Source organism: Gobius niger, assembly GCF_951799975.1.
Source record: "Gobius niger genome assembly, chromosome: 13".
Lineage (NCBI taxonomy): Eukaryota > Metazoa > Chordata > Actinopteri > Gobiiformes > Gobiidae > Gobius > Gobius niger.
The window spans coordinates 2,177,605-2,196,627 of NC_136864.1; the positions used below are offsets into that span (position 1 = coordinate 2,177,605).

Here is a 19,023-nt window from a genome sequence, read left to right on the forward strand (position 1 = left end):
ATGAACTTATTTATCACATAAATAATGTCCAGTGTAAATCATATGGATGTTTTCTCACAGCAGATTGTTCTGTAGAAGTGAAAAAACGGCAGTTGTAGCTAGCGCTAGCTAACGTTAGCATTAGCCTGATGCTAACATGTAGCATTATGGTAGCATTCTCCGTTATTTATGTATTTATGGGCTGTTGAACCACTTTGCTCCTCTCCATGTATTTGTTTCTTTATTTAGTAGAAACTATATTCATAATTCAGCGTTTGTTAAAGTAGTTTTTGAATAATTAGAGATGAAACAATTATGAAAATGTGACAAAAAAGTGACAAAAAATGTGACAAAAATATGACAAAAATGTGATAGAAAATAGACAAAAATTAGATGAAAAAATGACAAAAATGTGACAAAAAATGACCAAAAAAAAAAAAAAGTTACAAAAATGAGTTGAATTCCCAACAAAAAAATGATGGAAAAAAACCTGATGACGTGAGGAAAAAGATTCTCTCGGTTCAGGCGGGAGTTAAGAGGTTAACATGACTGTTTAAATTCAGGTCTGAGTCCATGATCACCCGTAGATTTCTAGCTTGATCTTGTGGTTCAAGAGCCTCCACCAATAACGACCTCTCTGTGATGTTATTGGAACATTTATAGTTCAGTAAGAAAACCCAGCTCCACGATCTGCACATGCGGCTCTAAAGCTCCCAAATAAATGTAATGAGTTTCACACAGACGGACGTTTCAGATCCAGCCTGGCAGGACCAGAGAGAAATCCCTCAGTCCGGGCAGGACGCCCTCGCCATCCAGTCTGTTTATTTACGTCACTTTGCTGTTCGGGATCAACATCACTGAGGGGCAGATTCTCCTCAGTAAAACCTACAGTCGCACACGGGAAAGAGCGGCAAATGATAAAAACCTTTATCAGGCCCAGAGTGCAGTGACGCGGTCGCTGTGTCGGACTGTCGTGGTGAAGAGGGGGCTGATCCATCTACGGTCCCGCCCTCACCTCTGGTCATGTGATCTGGTAATGACCGAAAGGACGAGATCACAAATACAAACGGCCCAAATGAGTTTCGTTCACTGGGGTGAGGAGCTCAGTTACCCGGGAGGAGCTCACTGGTGGGACTACCGTGAATTCTCTAATACTGGCCTGTATTCCATTAGCGGCCGGGTCTCCGACAGGGGCCGGGGCTTTTATTAGAAACTATAGCGGTAGAAATATTCCCCATGTTAGGAATTTGTCTCATACTGGTGTAAATGAAAACTCACGTGCAGGAAGTAACAAACTGAACCCGGGCCGAGGGGGACACTGCGGAGGAGCTGATCCGAGCGTAACTTTGACACAGATTTAGCCACTTTTCAAACCTCCTGTGACCATATTTGGAAACAGGGCAAATGTTGTGTGACCCTCCAGGGTTTTAATAAAGTCTCCATCGCGTCTTCAAAGCACGTCCAGCTGCTCCGTGTGCAGGTCAGTCCCACGCCTCAAAATAACTCCTCCCATCAGCGCGAGCGTCTCGTCTTCTCTCGGGTCAGTCTCATGATCGATCACAAACACAAATGCTCCGTCTAAACTCGCCTTTACACAAGATAACAACAAATAATCCGGTCAGTGGTAAAAACGAAACAGAAACCTGCAGTGACATTGATGTCAAAGCTCCGCTAACAGCAACGAAACACTTCCTGTTGTCCCGACAAAATAAAAGGCGTCAATGTTCCAGCCGCTGGGAGAGGGTTTGAAATGTTCATTAATAAATGAACCTAATATTTTAGGTGCAAATGGACACGAATCTCGTTTTTCTTCGTTTTCCAGGTCGTCCGTTTTGCTCAAACAGAAATAAAGGCCTGTCTCTAATTGTGGCCTGGTTCCAATAAAGGCCTGGTCCTAGATGCCCTTGAGTAAATATAGGCCCGGGTCTATATTACAGCATTTACGGTTTGTCTCCGAGTTGGCCTGGTGTCGCCTCGGGGTCAGAACAGTTGGAGAAGGTGTGCGTGGATAAACTCTCCTCCTCGTCTCTTCTGTACATCCGAAATCCTTTCATTTCCACTGTTTACATTCTGCACTTGCGCCTCTATAGTTCTATTATCTGTGTGAGCGTCACAGCGCCTCCCACTGGCCTGGAGGATGAACCGCAGACCTGAGTCGACCCATGTGGACACTCACGTTCACTGAGCTGCTTCAGGCTCACAGAGAAAGAAAGTCTCTGAAACTATAAGTGTTTTGTCTTCGTGAGGACATCGCCTACAGCTGGACGCCTTTCTGAGACAGTCATGTGACCTTGTTCGTGTGCGCTGAGAGAGAAGACGCTGGCCTTTGTGACAGTGTTTGTTTCAGTTGGACACAGAGACATAAAGCACAGACTGAGGACGAGTTTCCTGCTTCCTGGTGGAGGTTTTCGTGGAGCTAATGAGCCCAAATCCCAGCGTGCGGCCGTTTGTTTTCGGGCTCCGTCCTCGTCATCTGTTCTCCGGTCCATCTGCTGAACCCGGCCTCTTCGTCGTCTGCCAGAGCGCTCTTCCAGCTCCAGCCCGAGGAGAAGTCACGCCGCTTTCCCCCAGTGTGTGTGAGCGTGTTTGCTCCGCTGGCACAGATGGAGAGCACATCCATGTTTCTTTACACTCGTAAGCTCGGTGACAGTGTTTACAAGCTTGGCTCACGTCGCCGACCGTCCGGCTGCGGCGGAGGCTCTGTTTGGTTTAACAAAGACGTGGGTTTTTCACAAACAAGCGCGAGAACAGCAGGGACGAGGCTGAGGATGTGGAGCAGACGTTTGGGGACGTTTTAGCCTCTTAACCTGAACCGAGAGGATCTTTTTCCTCACGTCTTCAGATGTTTTTTTCCACCATTTATTTTTGGTATTCAACTCATTTTTTTATCACGTTTGTCACATTTTTGTCATTTTTTTTGTAATTTTTGGTCAATTTTTTATCACATTTTTGTCACATTTTTTTTGTAATTTTTTGTCACATTTTTTTAATTTTTTGGTCATTTTTTGTCATTTTTTTGTCATTTTTTTTTTTATTTTTTGTCACATTTTTGTCATTTTTAGTCATTTTTTAAATCAAATTTTTGTCATTTTTAGTCCAATTTTTATTACATTTTAGTTATTTTTTCGTCATTTTTTCGTCATTTTTTAAATCATTTTTTTGTCATTTTTTGTCACATTTTTATTTTTTCGTAATTTTTTTGTCATTTTTTGTTATTTTTTTGTCATTTTTTGTCAATTTTTATCACATTTTTATCACATTTTTGTCACTTTTTTGTCATTTTTTGTCCAATTTTTATTACATTTTCGTCATTTTTTCGTCATTTTTTCGTCATTTTTTCGTCATTTTTTCGTCATTTTTTCGTCATTTTTTCGTCATTTTTTTGTCATTTTTTTGTTATTTTTTCGTCAATTTTTTGTCCAATTTTTATCACATTTTTGTCACATTTTTATCACATTTTTGTCACATTTTTGTCACTTTTTTTCAGTTTTTCGTCATTTTTTTGTCATTTTTTGTCATTTTTTAAATCAATGTTTTCTCACTTTTTTGTCACATTTCCATCCTTGTTTTCGTCTCAGTTTTGTTGCTATTTTCACAGCTTTTTTCCAGAAGCTTTTGGATTGGGGTAAAGCCAAACTGGAGAAAATGTGCTCGGTTCAGGCGGGAGTTAAGGGGTTAAAACAGAGACAATGTTTATGTGGAAACGTCTTGTTTTTACTGGAGATCAGAAAACCCTGGTGCAGTTCGGTTTGTGCGGCTGAAAAAACTCAAGGCTGTTCGTACAAGATTCATGGAAACAAACATTTCTCCTTAAAGGGACGATACAGAGTTAAAAAATGTTAAAACTAAGTATTTTCCTCCTACATGTTCCTCCATGTCCTCATGTGTAGAATGAGCTCAGACCTGCCTCTGAAATCCTGCACTGTCACTCAGGAAGGTGTTACTTCGGGTCTGAAGTGCCGTCATGCACGAGCTTAATATAGAAGCTGCAGCTACACGTATGACCTGAGGGGGCAGTAGTGAGTAAACAAGTATAAAACACTCATACTTTCCTATATGTGTCCTATAGGGCTGCATGATTATATGAAATGTGTGACCCCAGGAAGACGAGCAACCACTTGTGGGCGCTAATGGGGCTCCTAATGAAGAATAAAGGCTCATATCGAAAATCGGCAGACTCCCAAACCCCAATATCGGTATTAGGGCTGTCACGGTATGAACATTTGTTTTAATGTGTGTTAATATGTTCAGAAAGCATTGATAGTCCTGCACAAACTGAAATAGTTTCAAAAAAGTTTAACAGTGCTTGTTACATAAAAATTACAGACAAAGCCTTTTCACATCAAAGTAACGGAACTATAACGATGTGTTGTTGATGTTTCGAGGGTTTTACATGGACTATTTATAGCGTCAGAAACGAAGATAAACCGTCTGTATCAGGAAAATTGTTGTTGTCCTTCCAGTGAGCTTTCACTTTGCAGATTTGGGAAAATGCCTCAGACAGTGATCATTATTAAATTCATAAAACTGCGGCGAGAGTGACTCTGCCACTGGGAGCCCCGTAACGCATTGTGTCATTGTGCGGAGGTATCCGGACACGGCTTATGCTGGCGGTGGCGCTGCAGCCGCACTTTGGGGCGACTCGTTACATTCTCCCTCAACACAAAGTCCCACATCAGCATTTCAGCTAAAGCGCTAACGTTAGCTTACTGCTATAGAGGGAGACGGTCACGCTAACGTTAGCTTCCTGCTATAGAGGGAGACGGTCACGCTAACGTTAGCTTCCTGCTATAGAGGGAGACGGTCACGCTAACGTTAGCTTACTGCTATAGAGGGATACGGTCACGCTAACGTTAGCTTACTGCTATAGAGGGAGACGGTCACGCTAACGTTAGCTTCCTGCTATAGAGGGAGACGGTCACGCTAACGTTAGCTTCCTGCTATAGAGGGAGACGGTCACGCTAACGTTAGCTTCCTGCTATAGAGGGAGACGGTCACACTAACGTTAGCTTCCTGCTATAGAGGGAGACGGTCACACTAACGTTAGCTTCCTGCTATAGAGGGAGACGGTCACGCTAACGTTAGCTTACTGCTATAGAGGGAGACGGTCACGCTAACGTTAGCTTCCTGCTATAGAGGGAGACGGTCACGCTAACGTTAGCTTCCTGCTATAGAGGGAGACGGTCACGCTAACGTTAGCTTACTGCTATAGAGGGAGACGGTCACGCTAACGTTAGCTTCCTGCTATAGAGGGAGACGGTCACGCTAACGTTAGCTTCCTGCTATAGAGGGAGACGGTCACGCTAACGTTAGCTTCCTGCTATAGAGCTGTGGGAGACGGTCACGCTAACGTTAGCTTCCTGCTATAGAGGGAGACGGTCACGCTAACGTTAGCTTCCTGCTATAGAGGGAGACGGTCACACTAACGTTAGCTTCCTGCTATAGAGGGAGACGGTCACGCTAACGTTAGCTTACTGCTATAGAGGGATACGGTCACGCTAACGTTAGCTTACTGCTATAGAGGGAGACGGTCACGCTAACGTTAGCTTCCTGCTATAGAGGGAGACGGTCACGCTAACGTTAGCTTACTGCTATAGAGGGAGACGGTCACGCTAACGTTAGCTTCCTGCTATAGAGGGAGACGGTCACGCTAACGTTAGCTTCCTGCTATAGAGGGAGACGGTCACGCTAACGTTAGCTTCCTGCTATAGAGGGAGACGGTCACGCTAACGTTAGCTTCCTGCTATAGAGGGAGACGGTCACGCTAACGTTAGCTTCCTGCTATAGAGGGAGACGGTCACGCTAACGTTAGCTTACTGCTATAGAGGGAGACGGTCACGCTAACGTTAGCTTCCTGCTATAGAGGGAGACGGTCACGCTAACGTTAGCTTCCTGCTATAGAGGGAGACGGTCACGCTAACGTTAGCTTCCTGCTATAGAGCTGTGGGAGACGGTCACGCTAACGTTAGCTTCCTGCTATAGAGGGAGACGGTCACGCTAACGTTAGCTTCCTGCTATAGAGGGAGACGGTCACACTAACGTTAGCTTCCTGCTATAGAGGGAGACGGTCACGCTAACGTTAGCTTACTGCTATAGAGGGAGACGGTCACGCTAACGTTAGCTTCCTGCTATAGAGGGAGACGGTCACGCTAACGTTAGCTTACTGCTATAGAGGGAGACGGTCACACTAACGTTAGCTTCCTGCTATAGAGGGAGACGGTCACACTAACGTTAGCTTCCTGCTATAGAGGGAGACGGTCACGCTAACGTTAGCTTCCTGCTATAGAGGGAGACGGTCACACTAACGTTAGCTTCCTGCTATAGAGGGAGACGGTCACGCTAACGTTAGCTTCCTGCTATAGAGGGAGACGGTCACACTAACGTTAGCTTCCTGCTATAGAGGGAGACGGTCACACTAACGTTAGCTTCCTGCTATAGAGCTGTGGGAGACGGTCACGCTAACGTTAGCTTCCTGCTATAGAGGGAGACGGTCACGCTAACGTTAGCTTCCTGCTATAGAGGGAGACGGTCACACTAACGTTAGCTTCCTGCTATAGAGGGAGACGGTCACACTAACGTTAGCTTCCTGCTATAGAGGGAGACGGTCACGCTAACGTTAGCTTACTGCTATAGAGGGAGACGGTCACGCTAACGTTAGCTTCCTGCTATAGAGGGAGACGGTCACGCTAACGTTAGCTTCCTGCTATAGAGGGAGACGGTCACGCTAACGTTAGCTTACTGCTATAGAGGGAGACGGTCACGCTAACGTTAGCTTCCTGCTATAGAGGGAGACGGTCACGCTAACGTTAGCTTCCTGCTATAGAGGGAGACGGTCACGCTAACGTTAGCTTCCTGCTATAGAGCTGTGGGAGACGGTCACGCTAACGTTAGCTTCCTGCTATAGAGGGAGACGGTCACGCTAACGTTAGCTTCCTGCTATAGAGGGAGACGGTCACACTAACGTTAGCTTCCTGCTATAGAGGGAGACGGTCACGCTAACGTTAGCTTACTGCTATAGAGGGAGACGGTCACGCTAACGTTAGCTTCCTGCTATAGAGGGAGACGGTCACGCTAACGTTAGCTTACTGCTATAGAGGGATACGGTCACGCTAACGTTAGCTTCCTGCTATAGAGGGAGACGGTCACACTAACGTTAGCTTACTGCTATAGAGGGAGACGGTCACGCTAACGTTAGCTTACTGCTATAGAGGGAGACGGTCACACTAACGTTAGCTTCCTGCTATAGAGGGAGACGGTCACGCTAACGTTAGCTTCCTGCTATAGAGGGAGACGGTCACGCTAACGTTAGCTTCCTGCTATAGAGGGAGACGGTCACGCTAACGTTAGCTTCCTGCTATAGAGGGAGACGGTCACACTAACGTTAGCTTCCTGCTATAGAGCTGTGGGAGACGGTCACACTAACTTTAGCTTACTGCTATAGAGGGAGACGGTCACGCTAACGTTAGCTTCCTGCTATAGAGGGAGACGGTCACACTAACGTTAGCTTACTGCTATAGAGGGAGACGGTCACGCTAACGTTAGCTTACTGCTATAGAGGGAGACGGTCACGCTAACGTTAGCTTACTGCTATAGAGGGAGACGGTCACGCTAACGTTAGCTTACTGCTATAGAGGGAGACGGTTACGCTAACGTTAGCTTCCTGCTATAGAGGGAGACGGTCACGCTAACGTTAGCTTACTGCTATAGAGGGAGACGGTCACGCTAACGTTAGCTTCCTGCTATAGAGGGAGACGGTCACGCTAACTTTAGCTTACTGCTATAGAGGGAGACGGTCACGCTAACGTTAGCTTACTGCTATAGAGGGAGACGGTCACGCTAACGTTAGCTTACTGCTATAGAGGGAGACGGTCACGCTAACGTTAGCTTACTGCTATAGAGGGAGACGGTCACGCTAACGTTAGCTTACTGCTATAGAGGGAGACGGTCATGCTAACGTTAGCTTACTGCTATAGAGGGAGACGGTCACGCTAACGTTAGCTTACTGCTATAGAGGGAGACGGTCACGCTAACGTTAGCTTACTGCTATAGAGGGAGACGGTCACGCTAACGTTAGCTTACTGCTATAGAGGGAGACGGTCACGCTAACGTTAGCTTACTGCTATAGAGGGAGACGGTCACGCTAACGTTAGCTTACTGCTATAGAGGGAGACGGTCACACTAACTTTAGCTTACTGCTATAGAGGGAGACGGTCACGCTAACGTTAGCTTACTGCTATAGAGGGAGACGGTCACGCTAACGTTAGCTTACTGCTATAGAGGGAGACGGTCACGCTAACGTTAGCTTACTGCTATAGAGGGAGACGGTCACGCTAACGTTAGCTTACTGCTATAGAGGGAGACGGTCACGCTAACGTTAGCTTACTGCTATAGAGGGAGACGGTTACACTAACGTTAGCTTCCTGCTATAGAGGGAGACGGTCACGCTAACGTTAGCTTCCTGCTATAGAGCTGTGGGAGACGGTCACGCAGGAGAGTCAGAGGTTCGAAGTCTTGCTGCTTTAGAGACACTTTTTCCTGCACGTTCCACAAACAGGAAAACTGTCTCTATCAACTGTCCTTCAGCTTCTTAAACACACAAACATGTCCAGACTTCAGGCTTGGTGTCTGAGGCTGATCCTGCGCTGTCGTGTCGGACGTGATTCCAGCTTAGAGAAAGTTTAGTTTTGGCTGTAGCTACAGAGGCGCCTGCGGCAGCTTCAGCAGATGAGACGGCGCCTCATGAGGCTCACTTTGCCTAAACCGCGGGCGGCGTAATCCACCGATAATGTATTTTTTCAAAAACAAGACGGTAATCATTATTGTCAACATTTTTACCGGGGTTTACGCTACACCGGTAACCGTGACATCCCCAGTGGGCGCTAATGGGGATCCTAAGAATGAGAGTAAAGGCTCATATCGAAAATCGGCCGACTCCCAAACCCCAGTATCGGTATCGAAACCCTAAATGTAAATGGTCTCAACTTATAAAGCGCTTTTCCACCTACATTAGGCACTCAAAGCACTTTACAGCAAGGATCAAATTCTCATCCATGCTCTCATTCATACACCAGTGCACGCAGACACTGGGGGCAATGTGGGGGAAGTGTCTTGCCCAAGGACACAACGACTGTGTGCACTTCCAGGAGGTGGGATTCGAACCCCTGACGACCCGCTCGACCAGCTGCACCTCTGTCGCCCCATTTAATAAAGCTGCATTACATGAATCATCACACGTGAATCACATCAAAAGGAGAAGCTGATCTTTGCTTCGTGTTGTTTTGTTTTGTTTTTTTAGTTTTTGTAGAATTTTTGTCACATTTTTGTTTAATTTTTGTCACATTTTTGTTGATTTTTTGTCACATTTTTGTTGAATTTTTGTTGAATTTTTGTCACATTTTTGTTGAATTTTTGTCACATTTTTTGTTGATTTTTTTGTCACATTTTTTTGTTGAATTTTTGTCACATTTTTGTTGAATTTTTTGTTGAATTTTGTTGATTTTTGTTGATTTTTTTGTCACATTTTTGTTGAATTTTTGTCACATTTTTGTTGAATTTTTGTCACATTTTTGTTGAATTTTTGTCACATTTTTGTTGAATTTTTGTCACATTTTTGTCGAGTTTTTGTCACATTTTTGTTGAATTTTTGTCACATTTTTGTCGAGTTTTTGTCACATTTTTGTTGAATTTTTGTCACATTTTTGTCGAGTTTTTGTTGATTTTTTTGTCACATTTTGTTGAGTTTTTGTCACATTTTGTTGATTTTTTATCTTTTTTTTACTTTTGTGAAGGACAGAACGAGGAACGGACGACCCAGGATGTGGAGAAGCATCAGCAGGTCGAGGTCACACGTCCACGTCCATCGTTCCTTTCAGAAGCTACAACCCCGTCCTTCACCTCCTGCAGGACCACCAGGCTCTCACTGTGACGGAGCAGTCCAGGGAGCACCACAGAGTCCAGACCGAACCCCAGTGAGAGTCTCTGTGCTGGAACAGCCTTTGCACTGCGGTCGCACTCTCCCATCGTCAATACAAGATCTCAACATCAACACTTCAGACGCTGCAGAAGCTTTTTTGAAAACAACGCCACAGCGGATCCTGCAGACAGACAAAACCCCAGACTCTCCTACAAACCCGACCCTCCTCTCAGTCCACAGGTGACTCTGCTTTAGTGCTAACCACTCTGACCCACCACAACATCCAGCACCGAGAGATCGAGAGGCGGAGAGGAAGGACGCGAGCAAGGACACATCTGAGCCGCGGAGACGAGGAGAGAAGAAGACACAAAAGGAGAGGAGAGAAGAAGAGAAGAGACGAGAAGAGAAGAGAGGAGACAAAAGGAGAGGAGAGGCGAGAGGATGAGAGGAGAAGAGAATGGTAGAGAATGGAGGAGATGGAGGAGCCTGGAGGAGGCTGGAGGAGGCTGGAGGGTGCGAGGGGAGGCTTACCTGCCGTGTGCCGCCGCAGTGAGCTCTGTGCGGCTGATCCGATGCCTGGTTCCTGATATGAGGACGCTCTCAGCCCCCACAGCCCCCACGTTCACACACTCTCGCTCCGACGCTCCTCTCTCTCTCTCTCTCCCTCTCGCTCGGCTCAGATCGATGTGACGCCGTTCACGACCGCGAGCTCCTTCTCCTTCTGCTCCACCAAACCCACACTCGCCAGCCTCGTCCGTCTGTGTTTACCTGCTTTGACAAACGGTTTTGTTGATTAGAAATGCACCCGATCCTGGGTTTGAGTATCCGCTGATCCGATATGAACCGATACCAAGAGGAGACGAGAGTGGGATCTTTCCTCCAGCGTGAGATCAATAACGTCTGATCTTTTTTCGATCAATTATCAATTATATCCATTGATAAACTAATGGATCAGTGGATTTTTCTTCACTTATTATCTTTGTAATGACTTAAGGCTTAAAGGAACAGTGTTTCCAGACTGAGATCTGACCTGAGCTTAGACGAGTTGATCCGTACCTGTCTGGTGTTTACGTGTGCGCTCAGTCACACAAAATGACCAAAGATGTTGTTAACGTTTAGCCCCTCCTAGTATATTCCTGTGGCTCCAAACGGGGTGAGGTTAGAAGTGACCGAGCTCTTCCTCAGGCACAAAGACCAGACAGGTACGGATCAACTCGTCTAAGCTCAGGGAAGAACATGTCTCAGTGTGGAAGAACTGTGGCCTGTTCCTTTAGTGTCTGCTCTACCTGTACAATCATATAAAGTAATCACATCCTTACAAATATGTTTTATCATATGTGCTCCTTCCCTTGCCACATACTGGCCCAATACGGATGGTCACGGTGGTAGGGCTGGGTACTGTTAGTTATTTATATATGTATATTAAAAAAAAACCTCTTCCTCCCCCTCCGCGGGCGGTCTCTTCTTCCTCCTGCTCGGGTCCTCGACCAGAGGCCTGGGAGCTTGAGGGTTCTGCACAGTATCTTTGCTCTTCCTAGAACTGCACTTTTCTGGACCGAGATGTCTGATGTATTTCCTGGGATCTGCTGGAGCCGCTCCTCCAGTTTGGGGGTCACTGCCCCGAGTGGCTCCACTGATGCTTCACCCTCCAGGTTTTCTCCAGCTCTTCTCTGAGCCCCTGGGATTTCTCTAGTTTCTCGTGTTCCTTTTTCCTGATGTTGAAGTCTTGGTATTGCTATGTCGACCACAACGGCTCCTCTGCTCTTTGTCACCACCACAATGTCCGGTTGGTTCATTACCATTTTGTCCGTCTGTATCTGGAAGTCCCACAGGATCTTGGCTCGGTCGTTCTCCACCACCTTTGGAGGTGTTTCCCACTTTGACCTTGGGGTTTCCAGCTCATACTCTGCACAGATGTTCCTGTACACTATACCAGCCACTGGGTTATGGCGCTCCATGTAAGCTATATATATATATATATATATATATATATATTTTGGCAACGCTCGGTCTCCGGTGCTGATGCCTGAACAGAGTTTTTTTTTTCTCCGATGCCTAATCTAAGTGAGCAGTTATTAATTTAAAAAAAAAATCGTACCACCTGATTTTTTTTAAATGTTTTATTTATTTATTTTCCCCCCTAAATATCTTCACATTTTCTCACGTTTCATTCCCCAATTTTTACCCCAATCTGCCCCAAATTTTCACATTATTTCCTAAATTTTTCCAATGTTTCCCAAAGTTACCCCAGTAAATGTACTTATACATTTACATGTTTGAAAACCAGGCCTTTCAGATGTTATTGTTGATGATTTTTTTTTAATTCTTTTCATTTTTTTATTATCATTATATTTTTTTTTATCTGTCTATATAGTGTTGTTGCCATAGCTGTGATGTATCTACTTTAATTTCAGTTTTCTGGGTTTTGTGACGTGTGGCGGGGGGGGGGGGACCACATGACCTGCAACATAAATATTTGTTCCTGACATGAGCACAAAAAGCAATAAAATAAATAAATAAAGCCACCGAGCCAAAAAACAAATCTGTTTGATCAGTTATTGTTTCCCTGACGTCCACAGAGCTTCACAAAATAAATCCACATTTAAAAACATGTGAAACTGTGACTTATCACTGACTCTGTTTCTCTGTATGTCGACTTTAAAGCATGTTGTGCAAATGTATCGTATATTGTCGAGTAGCTCATCTGTTAATGAAAATTGTATTTCAGGGTCAAAAAGGAAAAAAATACAATTAAAAATGAAATGAAACTCATGGATGGTTTTGTGTCTCGAGACCTGGGATGATCAGTTTTCAGGTTAAGCCCAGTTAGGGAAAAACTACTGAAAAAGGAGGTTCCATCAGTTTCAAGCAATAAGGGACAGAAAAAGGATCTTTCTGCTGATGAAAAGCGTTAAATAGTTGAATGTCTTGGATATTTCATGAAAGATGAAGCGTAATCCTCAAACTGATCAGACACACTCGGGTTTGTGCAGATAAAGGCACAATGAGGACGGTTTCTGCCAGACATCAGATTAAGAGAACAGCTGCTACAAAGCATCAAGGTTTGCATAATCATTTGGAGCGCGATGTGGAGCTAGAACGGTCAGTACACGGGTCAATATGGACCAGAATGCACTGGGAGAGTCAGAGGAGGGACAGGTTTGAACTTAACACAAACAGTCACAAGTTTTCATGAATAAAACACTTTTGTTTTTCTTTAAGTTCTTGTTCCGTCTATTTATTTTCTTCTTCACCTTTATTTGTTGATGCACATTTTTCCTAAACTCGCTCGTTTCTGAAGAGCTGCTTCTGCACAGGAGCGAGTGAGAGGCGGGCTTTAGAGCAGAGCAGCCAATCAGAGACAAGCACGTCTTAGCGCGCTGCTATTGGCCGTCACAGGAGGCGAGAGAGAGACCGAGCCTCCACGTCTGAGGAATAAAGTAAATGCAGCTGCAGTGAAGCCCCTTTAATGCAGAACATCTGGTCATGTCACATTAGACACGACTTCAGCTCAAACAAACACAGTTATATTAAACGTTCCCGACGGGAAGTGACAGAAGAGTCTGAAGCACAGATAGAAAAGAGGTTCCACTCAGCCGCAGTAAAGATCCTGAGTCTGAAACTAACATGGCTGCTCCAGTCTCTCAGGTGGAGGAGCTCTGGTCTCTCAGGTGGAGGAGCTCTGGTCTCTCAGGTGGAGGAGCTCTGGTCTCTCAGGTGGAGGAGCTCTGGTCTCTCAGGTGGAGGAGCTCTGGTCTCTCAGGTGGAGGTGGAGGAGCTCTGGTCTCTCAGGTGGAGGAGCTCCAGTCTCTCAGGTGGAGGAGCTCTGGTCTCTCAGGTGGAGGAGCTCCAGTCTCTCAGGTGGAGGAGCTCCAGTCTCACAGGTGGAGGAGCTCCAGTCTCTCAGGTGGAGGAGCTCCAGTCTCACAGGTGGAGGAGCTCCAGTCTCACAGGTGGAGGAGCTCCAGTCTCTCAGGAGGAGGAGCTCCAGTCTCTCAGGTGGAGGAGCTCCAGTCTCTCAGGTGGAGGAGCTCCAGTCTCTCAGGTGGAGGAGCTCCAGTCTCTCAGGAGGAGGAGCTCCAGTCTCTCAGGAGGAGGAGCTCTAGTCTCTCAGGTGGAGGAGCTCTGGTCTCTCAGGAGGAGGAGCTCCAGTCTCTCAGGTGGAGGAGCTCTGGTCTCTCAGGTGGAGGAGCTCCAGTCTCTCAGGAGGAGGAGCTCTGGTCTCTCAGGAGGAGGAGCTCCAGTCTCTCAGGTGGAGGAGCTCTGGTCTCTCAGGAGGAGGAGCTCCAGTCTCTCAGGTGGAGGAGCTCTGGTCTCTCAGGAGGAGGAGCTCCAGTCTCTCAGGAGGAGGAGCTCCAGTCTCTCAGGAGGAGGAGCTCTGGTCTCTCAGGAGGAGGAGCTCCAGTCTCTCAGGTGGAGGAGCTCCAGTCTCTCAGGAGGAGGAGCTCCAGTCTCTCAGGTGGAGGAGCTCCAGTCTCTCAGGTGGAGGAGCTCCAGTCTCTCAGGAGGAGGAGCTCCAGTCTCTCAGGTGGAGGAGCTCCGGTCTCTCAGGTGGAGGAGCTCCAGTCTCTCAGGTGCAGGAGCTCCAGTCTCTCAGGTGCAGGAGCTCCAGTCTCTCAGGTGGAGGAGCTCCAGTCTCTCAGGTGGAGGAGCTCTGGTCTCTCAGGTGGAGGAGCTCCAGTCTCTCAGGAGGAGGAGCTCTGGTCTCTCAGGTGGAGGAGCTCCAGTCTCTCAGGTGGAGGAGCTCCAGTCTCTCAGGTGGAGGAGCTCTGGTCTCTCAGGTGCAGGAGCTCCAGTCTCAGGTGGAGGAGCTCTGGTCTCTCAGGAGGAGGAGCTCCAGTCACAGGTGGAGGAGCTCCAGTCTCTCAGGTGGAGGAGCTCCAGTCTCTCAGGAGGAGGAGCTCCAGTCTCTCAGGTGGAGGAGCTCCAGTCTCTCAGGTGGAGGAGCTCCAGTCTCTCAGGTGCAGGAGCTCCAGTCTCTCAGGTGCAGGAGCTCCAGTCTCTCAGGTGGAGGAGCTCCAGTCTCTCAGGTGGAGGAGCTCCAGTCTCTCAGGTGGAGGAGCTCCAGTCTCTCAGGTGGAGGAGCTCTGGTCTCTCAGGTGGAGGAGCTCTGGTCTCTCAGGTGGAGGAGCTCTGGTCTCTCAGGTGGAGGAGCTCTGGTCTCTCAGGTGGAGGTGGAGGAGCTCTGGTCTCTCAGGTGGAGGAGCTCCAGTCTCTCAGGTGGAGGAGCTCTGGTCTCTCAGGTGGAGGAGCTCCAGTCTCTCAGGTGGAGGAGCTCCAGTCTCACAGGTGGAGGAGCTCCAGTCTCTCAGGTGGAGGAGCTCCAGTCTCACAGGTGGAGGAGCTCCAGTCTCACAGGTGGAGGAGCTCCAGTCTCTCAGGAGGAGGAGCTCCAGTCTCTCAGGTGGAGGAGCTCCAGTCTCTCAGGAGGAGGAGCTCCAGTCTCTCAGGTGGAGGAGCTCCAGTCTCTCAGGTGGAGGAGCTCCAGTCTCACAGGTGGAGGAGCTCCAGTCTCTCAGGTGCAGGAGCTCCAGTCTCTCAGGTGGAGGAGCTCCAGTCTCTCAGGAGGAGGAGCTCCAGTCTCTCAGGAGGAGGAGCTCTAGTCTCTCAGGTGGAGGAGCTCTGGTCTCTCAGGAGGAGGAGCTCCAGTCTCTCAGGTGGAGGAGCTCTGGTCTCTAAGGTGGAGGAGCTCCAGTCTCTCAGGAGGAGGAGCTCTGGTCTCTCAGGAGGAGGAGCTCCAGTCTCTCAGGTGGAGGAGCTCTGGTCTCTCAGGAGGAGGAGCTCCAGTCTCTCAGGTGGAGGAGCTCTGGTCTCTCAGGAGGAGGAGCTCCAGTCTCTCAGGAGGAGGAGCTCCAGTCTCTCAGGAGGAGGAGCTCTGGTCTCTCAGGAGGAGGAGCTCCAGTCTCTCAGGTGGAGGAGCTCCAGTCTCTCAGGAGGAGGAGCTCCAGTCTCTCAGGTGGAGGAGCTCCAGTCTCTCAGGTGGAGGAGCTCCAGTCTCTCAGGAGGAGGAGCTCCAGTCTCTCAGGTGGAGGAGCTCCGGTCTCTCAGGTGGAGGAGCTCCAGTCTCTCAGGTGCAGGAGCTCCAGTCTCTCAGGTGCAGGAGCTCCAGTCTCTCAGGTGGAGGAGCTCCAGTCTCTCAGGTGGAGGAGCTCTGGTCTCTCAGGTGGAGGAGCTCCAGTCTCTCAGGAGGAGGAGCTCTGGTCTCTCAGGTGGAGGAGCTCCAGTCTCTCAGGTGGAGGAGCTCCAGTCTCTCAGGTGGAGGAGCTCTGGTCTCTCAGGTGCAGGAGCTCCAGTCTCAGGTGGAGGAGCTCTGGTCTCTCAGGAGGAGGAGCTCCAGTCACAGGTGGAGGAGCTCCAGTCTCTCAGGTGGAGGAGCTCCAGTCTCTCAGGAGGAGGAGCTCCAGTCTCTCAGGTGGAGGAGCTCCAGTCTCTCAGGTGGAGGAGCTCCAGTCTCTCAGGTGCAGGAGCTCCAGTCTCTCAGGTGCAGGAGCTCCAGTCTCTCAGGTGGAGGAGCTCCAGTCTCTCAGGTGGAGGAGCTCCAGTCTCTCAGGTGGAGGAGCTCCAGTCTCTCAGGTGGAGGAGCTCTGGTCTCTCAGGTGGAGGAGCTCCAGTCTCTCAGGAGGAGGAGCTCCAGTCTCTCAGGTGGAGGAGCTCCAGTCTCTCAGGTGGAGGAGCTCCAGTCTCTCAGGAGGAGGAGCTCCAGTCTCTCAGGTGGAGGAGCTCCGGTCTCTCAGGTGGAGGAGCTCCAGTCTCTCAGGAGGAGGAGCTCCAGTCTCTCAGGAGGAGGAGCTCCAGTCTCTCAGGTGGAGGAGCTCCAGTCTCACAGGTGGAGGAGCTCCAGTCTCTCAGGAGGAGGAGCTCCGGTCTCTCAGGTGGAGGAGCTCCGGTCTCTCAGGTGGAGGAGCTCCGGTCTCTCAGGTGCAGGAGCTCTGGTCTCTCAGGTAGAGGAGCTCTGGTCTCTCAGGTAGAGGAGCTCCAGTCTCTCAGGTGGAGGAGCTCCGGTCTCTCAGGTGGAGGAGCTCCAGTCTCTCAGGTGGAGGAGCTCTGGTCTCTCAGGTGGAGGAGCTCCAGTCACAGGTGGAGGAGCTCCAGTCTCTCAGGAGGAGGAGCTCCAGTCTCTCAGGTGGAGGAGCTCCAGTCTCTCAGGTGGAGGAGCTCCAGTCTCTCAGGTGGAGGAGCTCCGGTCTCTCAGGTGGAGGAGCTCCAGTCTCTCAGGAGGAGGAGCTCCAGTCTCTCAGGTGGAGGAGCTCCAGTCTCTCAGGTGGAGGAGCTCTGGTCTCTCAGGTAGAGGAGCTCCAGTCTCTCAGGTGGAGGAGCTCCGGTCTCTCAGGTGGAGGAGCTCCAGTCTCTCAGGTGCAGGAGCTCCAGTCTCTCAGGTGGAGGAGCTCCAGTCTCTCAGGTGGAGGAGCTCTGGTCTCTCAGGTAGAGGAGCTCTGGTCTCTCAGGTGGAGGAGCTCCAGTCTCTCAGGTGGAGGAGCTCCAGTCTCTCAGGTGGAGGAGCTCCGGTCTCTCAGGTGGAGGAGCTCCAGTCTCTCAGGTGGAGGAGCTCTGGTCTCTCAGGTGGAGGAGCTCCGGTCTCTCAGGTGGAGGAGCTCCAGTCTCTCAGGAGGAGGAGCTCCAGTCTCTCAGGAGGAGGAGCTCCAGTCTCTCAGGTGGAGGAGCTCCGGTCTCTCAGGTGGAGGAGCTCCGGTCTCTCAGGTAGAGGAGCTCCGGTCTCTCAGGTGGAGGAGCTCCGGTCTCTCAGGTGGAGGAGCTCCAGTCTCTCAGGTGGAGGAGCTCCAGTCTCACAGGTGGAGGAGCTCCGGTCTCTCAGGTGGAGGAGCTCTGGTCTCTCAGGGGGAGGAGCTCCAGTCTCTCAGGTGGAGGAGCTCCAGTCTCTCAGGTGGAGGAGCTCCAGTCTCACAGGTGGAGGAGCTCCAGTCTCTCAGGAGGAGGAGCTCCAGTCTCTCAGGTGGAGGAGCTCCAGTCTCACAGGTGGAGGAGCTCCAGTCTCTCAGGAGGAGGAGCTCCAGTCTCTCAGGTGGAGGAGCTCCAGTCTCTCAGGAGGAGGAGCTCCAGTCTCTCAGGTGGAGGAGCTCCAGTCTCACAGGTGGAGGAGCTCCAGTCTCTCAGGAGGAGGAGCTCCAGTCTCTCAGGTGGAGGAGCTCCAGTCTCTCAGGTGGAGGAGCTCCAGTCTCTCAGGTGGAGGAGCTCCAGTCTCTCAGGTGGAGGAGCTCCAGTCTCTCAGGTGGAGGAGCTCCGGTCTCTCAGGTGGAGGAGCTCCAGTCTCTCAGGAGGAGGAGCTCCGGTCTCTCAGGTGGAGGAGCTCCAGTCTCTCAGGTAGAGGAGCTCCAGTCTCTCAGGTGGAGGAGCTCTGGTCTCTCAGGAGGAGGAGCTCCAGTCTCTCAGGAGGAGGAGCTCCAGTCTCTCAGGAGGAGGAGCTCTGGTCTCTCAGGAGGAGGAGCTCCAGTCTCTCAGGTGGAGGAGCTCCAGTCTCTCAGGAGGAGGAGCTCCAGTCTCTCAGGTGGAGGAGCTCCAGTCTCTCAGGTGGAGGAGCTCCAGTCTCTCAGGAGGAGGAGCTCTGGTCTCTCAGGTGGAGGAGCTCCAGTCTCTCAGGTGCAGGAGCTCCAGTCTCTCAGGTGGAGGAGCTCCAGTCTCTCAGGTGGAGGAGCTCCAGTCTCTCAGGAGGAGGAGCTCTGGTCTCTCAGATGGAGGAGCTCTGGTCTCTCAGGTGGAGGAGCTCCAGTCTCTCAGGTGGAGGAGCTCCAGTCTCTCAGGTGGAGGAGCTCTGGTCTCTCAGGTGCAGGAGCTCCAGTCTCAGGTGGAGGAGCTCTGGTCTCTCAGGAGGAGGAGCTCCAGTCACAGGTGGAGGAGCTCCAGTCTCTCAGGTGGAGGAGCTCCAGTCTCTCAGGTGCAGGAGCTCCAGTCTCTCAGGTGCAGGAGCTCCAGTCTCTCAGGTGGAGGAGCTCCAGTCTCTCAGGTGGAGGAGCTCCAGTCTCTCAGGTGGAGGAGCTCCAGTCTCTCAGGTGGAGGAGCTCTGGTCTCTCAGGTGGAGGAGCTCCAGTCTCTCAGGAGGAGGAGCTCCAGTCTCTCAGGTGGAGGAGCTCCAGTCTCTCAGGTGGAGGAGCTCCAGTCTCTCAGGAGGAGGAGCT

The 19,023-nt window shown here is 49.7% G+C and overlaps 1 protein-coding gene across 2 annotated transcripts in view; it reads right to left on the reverse strand.

The window, feature by feature from the left end:
• c1qtnf4 (C1q and TNF related 4) overlaps positions 1 to 10,531 on the reverse strand; it is a 37,149-nt gene extending 26,618 nt beyond the window's left edge. For both annotated transcript variants that reach the window (XM_079569613.1, XM_079569614.1), the window contains exon 1: positions 10,424 to 10,531. The gene's annotated coding sequence lies outside the window, so the exon portion shown is untranslated. The remainder of the gene's footprint in view (positions 1 to 10,423) is intronic.
• Positions 10,532 to 19,023: the final 8,492 nt, after the last annotated feature.